This window comes from Papio anubis, chromosome 4 (assembly GCF_008728515.1).
Source record: "Papio anubis isolate 15944 chromosome 4, Panubis1.0, whole genome shotgun sequence".
Lineage (NCBI taxonomy): Eukaryota > Metazoa > Chordata > Mammalia > Primates > Cercopithecidae > Papio > Papio anubis.
The window spans coordinates 93,303,453-93,312,171 of NC_044979.1; the positions used below are offsets into that span (position 1 = coordinate 93,303,453).

The 8,719-nt window shown below is 44.5% G+C and overlaps 1 pseudogene across 1 annotated transcript; it reads right to left on the reverse strand.

The window, feature by feature from the left end:
• Nucleotides 1-930: 930 nt before the first annotated feature.
• Nucleotides 931-3,441, reverse strand: LOC101007753 (annotated as a pseudogene). Its single transcript, XR_004183235.1, has 2 exons — nt 2,439-3,441; nt 931-1,896 (listed from the first exon to the last, which is right to left on the reverse strand). The product of XR_004183235.1 is annotated as a putative monooxygenase p33MONOX pseudogene (transcript).
• Nucleotides 3,442-8,719: the final 5,278 nt, after the last annotated feature.

Genomic DNA, 8,719 nt, shown 5'->3' on the forward strand with positions numbered 1-8,719 from the left:
TTGCCATGTTGGCCAGGCTGATCTCGAACTCCTGGCCTCAAGCAATCCTCCTGACTCAGCCTCCCAAAGTACTGGCATTACAGGCATGAGCCACTGCACCCAGCCACAAGCAAGTATTATATTGAGGATAATGAGAGTCACGTTTCTCACTTTTGAACAGTGGATTTACAAGGATGAAAAGGGGTAAGATTTGAATGAGTCCTGTGATATTAGATTGGAATTGAAGGTATTGGTATGAATGCAAGATTTTTAATATAGAGAGAAAAATAGAATTACATGTGGTGCAGATACACAGACACACACACAAAGAAAGGACCTACAAGCAACGACACCCAGGAGCCATTAGCACACCTAGCACCAAGGTCACAATTTCTAAATATTACACTGCACTGAGAATTAGGGCTCTTTGGGGAAATATCTGACTCCTTGGCTGGGCCAGGGAAAATACAAGATAAGCCTGGATCATGACAAAAAAGTAAGGGCTCAGTAAATCTTGGGGCCATTTCAAAAGAATGCAGGAGCTAGCTCAAAGAGACCCCATTGACCAAATATAGAACAATTAAAATAAATAATTACAGTAATAAATTTTAACTCGTGAAATAAGAATCTATCAGTCTAAAGAATAACAAAGTTGGAGGACTAACACTATCTGATTTCAAGTTGTATTATAGGCAGGGCCCAGTGGCTCATGTCTGTAATCCCAGCATTTTGGGAGTCTGAGGCAGGAGGATCAATTGTGGCTAGGAGTTTCAGAACAGCCAGGGCAATATAGCAAGACCCCATCTCTACAAAAAATATAATAAAATAAATTTTAAAGATGTATTATAAACCTACAGTAATCAAGACAGTGTAGTGTTGGCAAAAAGACAAATAGATCAATGGAACAGAATAGACTCCAGAAATAGATCTATACATGTATGGACAACTGAATTTTTTTTTTTGAGAAAGTAGTAAGGATTTTTATTGTCAAAACAAGATATCATAATAGAAGACACAAATAAATTAATTGTTCTCATAATTTTAGACTCCAGGGCCTCTCTATGGAAAGGCCAGCTTCTTATACAGACCAGGTGCTATCCAAAACAAAAAACAGGTACTTGAGACAGTGTTCCAGACAACAACTGAACTTGTACACAGTGAGGAGAAATAAAAAGGTGGCTTCCCTATTTCCCTCCCTCAGTAAGGTTATGTGTTGCATAAAGGGATGAGGCTCATTTTGGTGAAAAATGCTTTCATACAGAAAATTTTGAATTCATTCACCTCCCCACACAGGCATTCCAGGCCCTGACCTGAACAAGGAAATCAAAATAAGGTAACACCATTGGCTTCACATGAACCTCAAGACTATAATCTAACTGTACCTACCATCTCCTTTACTTTTTTAAAAATTTAATGTCCATTTACCTATACCAAATCAGTAGACTGAATTTTCTCTCTTAGGAAGTTTTTAACCAAATTAGAGCTAAATTAATCTCACTTTAAAGTGCAAGAAAGGCTCTGCTAGAGTAGTGTTTGTTCTGTGGCATAGAAAGAGGAGCATGCCTCCCCCAGCACTGGCCTAAGAGGCCCCACAAGAAGAACTGGCTGCAGGACAGTGATCCATTAGGTCTACCAAAAAGCAGGGGGACTCAGGGTTCAGCCTAGAAAGAGGGGTCCCTGCCGAATCTGGCTTTTACCTGTACCCAGGTCCCAAACAAATCTTGGGTCCCCTAACTGATAAGGCTGGAGCACAGCACCAGCCATCAACAGGGCCAAAGTCGTCTCAGGGAGTCAATGAGCACCTCTAAGCCATGATTTGTCAGTGCTCACGTGGATAGTGGTAAAGGAATCGAGAAGTCTGGGTTTTGGAACAGCACAAACATTCTTTACCTAGTAAGCAGTGATCAACGTTCTTACCTAAGGTAAATGATGAAAAAATAGGTAATGAGGTCCCCATGCACCAGTGCTGAGAATATTTAGTCTAACTTTAAAGCAGTACAAAATGACTTCTACACAACAAGGGCCAACTTGTTTCTCAAAAACCAATTACATCTCCAACTCTAGCCTCAATTTAACGGGTTCTTTACTTTATTTATTTATTTGACAGAGTCTCGTTCTGTCGTCCAGGCTGGAGTGTAATGGCGTGATCTCAGCTCACTACAACCTCCGCCTCCCGGGTTCAGGCAATTCTCCTGCCTCAGCCTCGCAAGTAGCTGGGACTACAGGCGCCCACCACCACGCCCAGCTAATTTTTGTATTTTTAGTAGAGACGTGGTTTCACCATGTTGGCCAGGCTGGTCTTGAACTCCTGACCTCAAGTGATCCACCCACCTTGGCCTCCCAAAGTGCTGGGATGACAGGCATGAGCTACCACGCCCAGCTGATTAAGTTTTTAAATATACCTTTCCTATGTCAACGCCAAGGTAAAAGGGGAGTGGGGTGCAAGAAACCTTCTTTACCAGAATCCCTGGAAAGAAAGGGCTCTAGAAGCCAGTGGGTGTGAGCACATTCAAGTCACGGGGTTTGAGGTTATGGGCCCGTGGTGGTGGTTTCTTTCCTTCCACCACTGGGATGTCCATCTTGGGCGGCTTCAAGGCTGCTGGCTCTTCAGCCATTTGGTTGGTTTGAGCACGGATCAGTTCCAATGGAGAGGGCTTCTGGGCTCCTCGGTAGGCCTGGGTGGCAAAACTTCCAGAGTCATACTTTTGAAGGGATCTCGGTCCAAAGAGGCTCCACTTGTCTGACAAGTTTCTGTCCTTATCCCCACTTCCAGAGTCCATGGTGCTGGGATTTGGGCCAGGTAAGGCTGTGGAAGAACCAGAAGTGAACCAGCCCCTGGGCCTCTGCTTAGGTGAAGAATGTGGACTGGTGCTTGGGGTGGACTGGGCTGATGCAGGCTGCCTCTCTTCTTTCGTTATCTCTCCACTCTGTAGCTTTAGTTTGTGGAGTGCTTCGGCCACTCGAAGGTACTTGGTCTCCTCGGTGGTGAGGCCCTTGTGAGGTGTGTAGCCAGCATCTGTCAGCCCTGCCTGTCGCTCAAAATGCTGAATGCTTTCCTGGGTCTGTTTTGTGATCAGAGAATTCATAATGACATGGGTAGCTTTAGCCTTCACCACTGGGACCTTGTCCACACTGTCAATGGCCGATGACAGGGTCATGGCAGAGGAGGGTAGATTGGCCTCTCCTTCCTCCACCACAGTGAAATGATGTGACGACTAAGCTGACAGACAGATGTTAATGAGGAACACGGTCCAGCTGCTGCAAATTAGCAAAGCTTCCCAGGAAGAGTCCATCCAGAGGTTCTGTTATCCTGCTGCCGCGGGACTGCCTGCGGCCCGGAGTCCGGCACTAAAAAGGTTCTGAGGGTCCACGTCTCCCGAGATGCTGTGGCGTAGTCTGGACCCAAGCCATGGTGAGAGCGGCAGCGATTTCCAAGGTCCCCAGGACCCACCAGGCAGCACTCTTTTTTTTTTTTTTTTTTGGAGACAGGGTATGGCTCTGTTGCCCAGGCTAGAGTGCAGTGGTGCAATCTTGGCTTATTGCAACCTTCACCTCCTGGGTTCAAGCCAACCTCCCGCCTCAGCCTCCCAAGTAGCTGGGACTACAGACTCATATCACCACACCCAGCTAATTTTTGTATTTTTGCTAGAGACAGGGTTTCTCCCTGTTGCCCAGGTTGGTCTCAAACTCCTGAGCTCAAGTGATCTGCCTACCTCAGCCTCCCAAAGTGCTGGGATTACAGGTGTGAGCCACCATGCCTGGCCTGACAACTGATTTTTTTACTAAGGTGTGAAGACAGTTTAGTGAAGAAAGGATGGTCTTTCCAACAAATTGTGCTAGAATAACTGGATATTTATATGTATAAACTGAATTTCGAGCTATACCTCACATTATATATAAAATGAACTCAAAATCAATTATATTTTAAACAGCTCTGTTGAGGTATAAGAGACAATAAGCCACACACATTTAAAGTGTACAAGTTATATCCACACCCATGAAGAATGGCGTTGTCACTCAGATAAGGAAGACTGCAAGTACCAGTCAAGTTTCAGTTGCAGAGAACAGAGTCCAATCGAGCTACGCCAAGCAGTAGGAGACATTTTTGAGTATAAAATGAATTACAAGATCATTAAGAGGGCCAACAATATAGCTGCTAGACTCAGTATCCAGGAACAACTCTTGGAGACACATCACAAAGCTTGTCGCCAAGGGAACTGCTGTTCCTGCCACAATCAGCAAGCTGCCTCTGCTAAATCGGGAAGCCACCGCTCCCTCCGCCAGCCTCAGAGCTGTACCACTTCTGGTGGGGTCTTCACTAACAAAACAGACGCATATGTCTTGCCTCTCCTCCTCATTAAATCAGTTCCAAATTCAGGTCTCACGTCTGATTGTCAAAAGCTAAATGACAGGCCGGGCATGGTGGCTCACACCTGTAATCCCAGCACTTTGGGAGGCCAACACAGGTGGATCACGAGGGGTCAGGAGTTCGAGACCAACCTGGCCAACATGGTGAAACCCCCATCTCTACTAAAAATACAAAAATTAGCCAGGCATGGTGGTGGGCGCCTGTAATCCCAGCTAGTCGGGAGGCTGAGGCAGGAGAATCACTTGAACCCAGGAGGCAGAAGTTGCAGTGAGCCAGATTGTGCCATTGCACTCCAGCCTGGGCAACAAGAGCGGAAAAAAAAAAAAAAAAAGAAAAGAAAAGAAAAAGGAAAAAGAAAAAAAGCTAAATGACATCTGGAACCCTGGCAGCAAGGAAGTCTGGAAAATGTGTTTTTTTAGCTTTCTGGCCTCTGCAATATTGAAAGGCTTTTTTTTTTTTGAGACGGAGTCTGACTCTGTTGCCCAGGCTATAGGGCAGTGGTACGATCTTGGCTCACTGCAACCTCCACCTCCCAGGTTCAAGCGATTCTCCCGCTTCAGCCTCCCGAATAGTTGGGATTACAGGCACCATCAGGCTTGGATAATTTTTGTATTTTTAGTAGAGACGGGGTTTCACTGTGTTGGCCAGGCTGGTCTTGAACTCCTGACCTCGGGTGATCTGCCCACCTCAGCCTCCAAAAGTGCTGGGATTACAGGCATGAGCCACCACGCTCAGCCATGGAAGGCACTCTTAGAGGGTGGTTGGGATAGATGTTGAGAGAGTCAGTCCACAATATCCATCATGCTGCGGATGGAGTCAGTTTGGGAAAGAAAATCTGGAGTTCAGTTTTGAACACTATAAATGTAAGGTGTCATTTCGATATATGACTAGAGCTGAGCAGTAGGCAGGGAAGTAAAATGCAGTGTAAGGTAGTAGTAAGAGCACAGATTCTGGAACCAGTCTGCTTGGTTTCATATCATAGCTACATCATTTATTAGCTGTGTGACATTGAGCAAGTATCTTAACCTCCCTGTGCCTGTTTTACCAGCTGTAAAATGACAATAATAATGTTATTTAATAACCATTTATTTCAGTATCTTCTCGAGTAGTGTTGTTATGAGAAATTAAATAAGTTAATGTTTGTAAATTGTTTAAAACTGTGCCTGGCACAAAATAATCAATGTATATGTGTTTGCTATGATAATAATACTAATACTAATAATAACTTTAATTAATAGTGGTTTGTTTAATTATTATTTTAATTAATAACCTAGCAAATACATATACACAATACACAAATGCACTGCTTATTTTATTTTTGTTACTATTATCTCTATATCTGAGGTTTAGGAAGAAAGACTAGGCTGGAGATAAACATTTTTGGGGTCACCAGCACGCAGCAGGCTTTTAAAGCCATGATACTGGATGAGCTCACCTAAGGAGTACATGTAGCTAGAGCAGAGAAGAGATTGGAGCACTGTGACATCCAGAGGTCGAGATGAGAAGGAACTAGCAAGGAGACTGAGCAGGAGGGACAAGGAGAAGTGGGTTCCAGAATCCAGGAAAAAGGATTGCAAGGATGAGGGTGACCAGCAGTGCCTGATGGTGCTTTTAGTTGAAACAAGATGAAGCCCGAGAATGGACCAGCAGATTTGACACCATAAGAAGGTCATGGTGACGAGCCGTCCAATGGGAAGGTGGGAAAGAAACCCTGATTGCAATGGTTTCAAAAGGGGATCGGGGAGAGGGCGTGGAGGCAGCAAGCATGGCCATTCTTTTGAGGAGCTGCACTGCAAAGAGAAGCAGAGAGCTGGGAGAGTAGCTGACCAGCAAGAAAATGGAAACCTCAGTCCTACAACCACCAGGAACTGAATTCTGCTAACAAACATATATGCTTGGAACAAGACCCTGGGATCTAGAATGAACACAGCCTAGCTGACACCTTAATCACAGCCTGTGTGATGCTGAACAGAGGACCCAGTTAAGCTGTGCTCAGACTTCTAACCCATGGAGATTGTGAGATAATGAATTTGTGCATTTCCAAGCCACTAAATTTATGATAATCTGTTATGTAGCCCCAGGTAACTAATACAATGACTAAGCATAATGCAATATTAAGGAATTATTGTTAACATGTAACTGTTGTAAGTTGGAGTTATGAAAAATGCTCTTTTTTTAGTGATGCATGTGAAAGTACTAAGGAAGTATCTGTGATTTGTTTAAAAATAAAGGTAAAGAAGTCCGGGCATGGTGGCTCACATCTGTAATCCCAGCACTTTGGGAGGCAGGCAGATCACTTGAGGTCAGGAGTTTGAGACCAGGTTGGCCAACATGGTGAAACCCCATCTCTACTAAAAATACAAAAAAAAATTAGTTGGGTGTGGTAGCACAGGCCTGTAGTTCCAACTACTCAGGAGGCTGAGGCACGAGAATCACTTGAACCTGGGAGACGGAGGCTGCAGTGAGCCAAGATCGTACCACTGCACTCTAAACTGGATGACAGAGCAAGACTCCATCTCAAAATAAATAAATAATGATAAAGAAATAAGTAGGGTCAAGTGTGGTGGCTCACGCCTATAATCTCAGCACTTTGGGAGACCGAGGTGGGTGGATCACCTGAGGTCAGGAGTTCAAGGCCAGGCTGGCCAACATGGCAAAACCCCGTCTCTGTTAAAAATACAAAAATTAGCTAGGTGTGGTGGTGCACACCTGTAATCTCAGCTACTCGGGAAGCTGAGGCAGGAGAATCGCTTGAACCGGGAGGCAGAGGTTGCAGTGAGGCAAGATCACGCCATTGCACTCCAGCCTGCGTGACAGAGCAAGACTCTAAAAAAAAAAAAAAAAAGAAAAAAAAAGAGAGAGAGAGAGAGATAAATAAAGAAAATGTGAAGAAATATAGTAAAATGTTAATAATTATTAATCTAGGTGATGAATATACAGGAATCATTGTACTGTTTTATGTCTGAAATTTTCATAATAAAATGTAAATATATACATAATGATGTGTCTGTGTGTGGGTGTGTGTGTTAGAGAAAAAGTGAGGGCCTAGTCTTAAGGCCCCTTTCTCCTTCTCCTCCTCCTTCTTTATGTTGTTTCCTGATTGCCCTTTTAATCTACCTCCCTTACAGGGCTGTCCCCTTTTGGCCTGCTGTCTTTCTGAAGATTGTACCTCTGCGAGCATATTTTCATAATCCCCTCCTCATAGAAGTTGTATTGAGCCTTTAATCTCTAGCACTGTGTGTCATGGAATCTGGTGTGAGCTGACCCAGAAGGACAGCCACTTCTTCTCAGTAGGTCTGGGTGAGCCCCTGGGGGCTGAAGTGTCATTGTACAATGGCCCTTATTCACAGCAGGGCTGCCTTTCAGGGGGCCTGGTGTGCTCTCCTGGTGCCAACCCCAGCTGTCTTTCTCACCATTCTGAGCTCTCCTCTGCCACCTTGGCCCAGGCCTTAATTCTTTCTCAGAAACCCAATTCCTTCGGCAGAAGCCACGTGTTCCGCTCAGGCCCCATCTGACAGCTGTGGCCCCTGGCCCAGCCCCACAGACGTTCAGTGTTCCCTTTCACAGGCCCTGGTGTGTTCCTGCCAGAAAAGTCCACTTCCTTTACGATTCTCTTTTTCATGGTGTCACTTTTTTTGGCCTTGTGCATCATGCCAATTCCTTGCACACTTGATGAAAGGATTCAGGGGCAGAGAACTTGAATCAATGGGGTCTTTTTATTTTTGAACATCAGTAAACAGCACAAATCAATTCAATGAGTTCAGCCCCCTCAGTTATTTTCGTGCTTACTGCAGTCTATGCCCAGCATTAAATCCCACTGAAAATGCTTCTTGTCATTGCCAGCTAATGAAGAATGTCGCTCTTTTTTCTGGGTTTGAACACACTCCAAAACATTGGCCTGAAAGATCAGTTTAGCACTGGAAAGCCCTGAATGTAAAATCTTTAACTTTCCCTCTTAAACAGTTCATTGACATTATTCTAATCATCTTCTTTCCTCTGCGTTTTATTGTACTCACTGGCAGTACTTTGATCTGTTTGGTAGTGCAAAATGCAGTCATTTATTTTCGAGACTTAGGAAGATATGCCAAAATCTTTCCCACTGATTAAGTTACAAACTATATAATTAGAGATTAAAAGGCACAGTCAACCTGTTGACTTGTCGTAGTTGTACCTCCATCAAAGTGGCCCCTTCTCACGTTTTTTGGTCATTCTCAATATCCAGGCCCAGAAAGGACAGTTCACAGCATGTTTAGTGGCACTAGCAAAGAACATAGACTGGCTGGGTGTGGTGATCACCCAGTGATCACACCCGTGATAACCAAAGTTTGGGAGTCTGAAGTGGGAGGATCGCTTAAGCCCAGGACTTCAAGG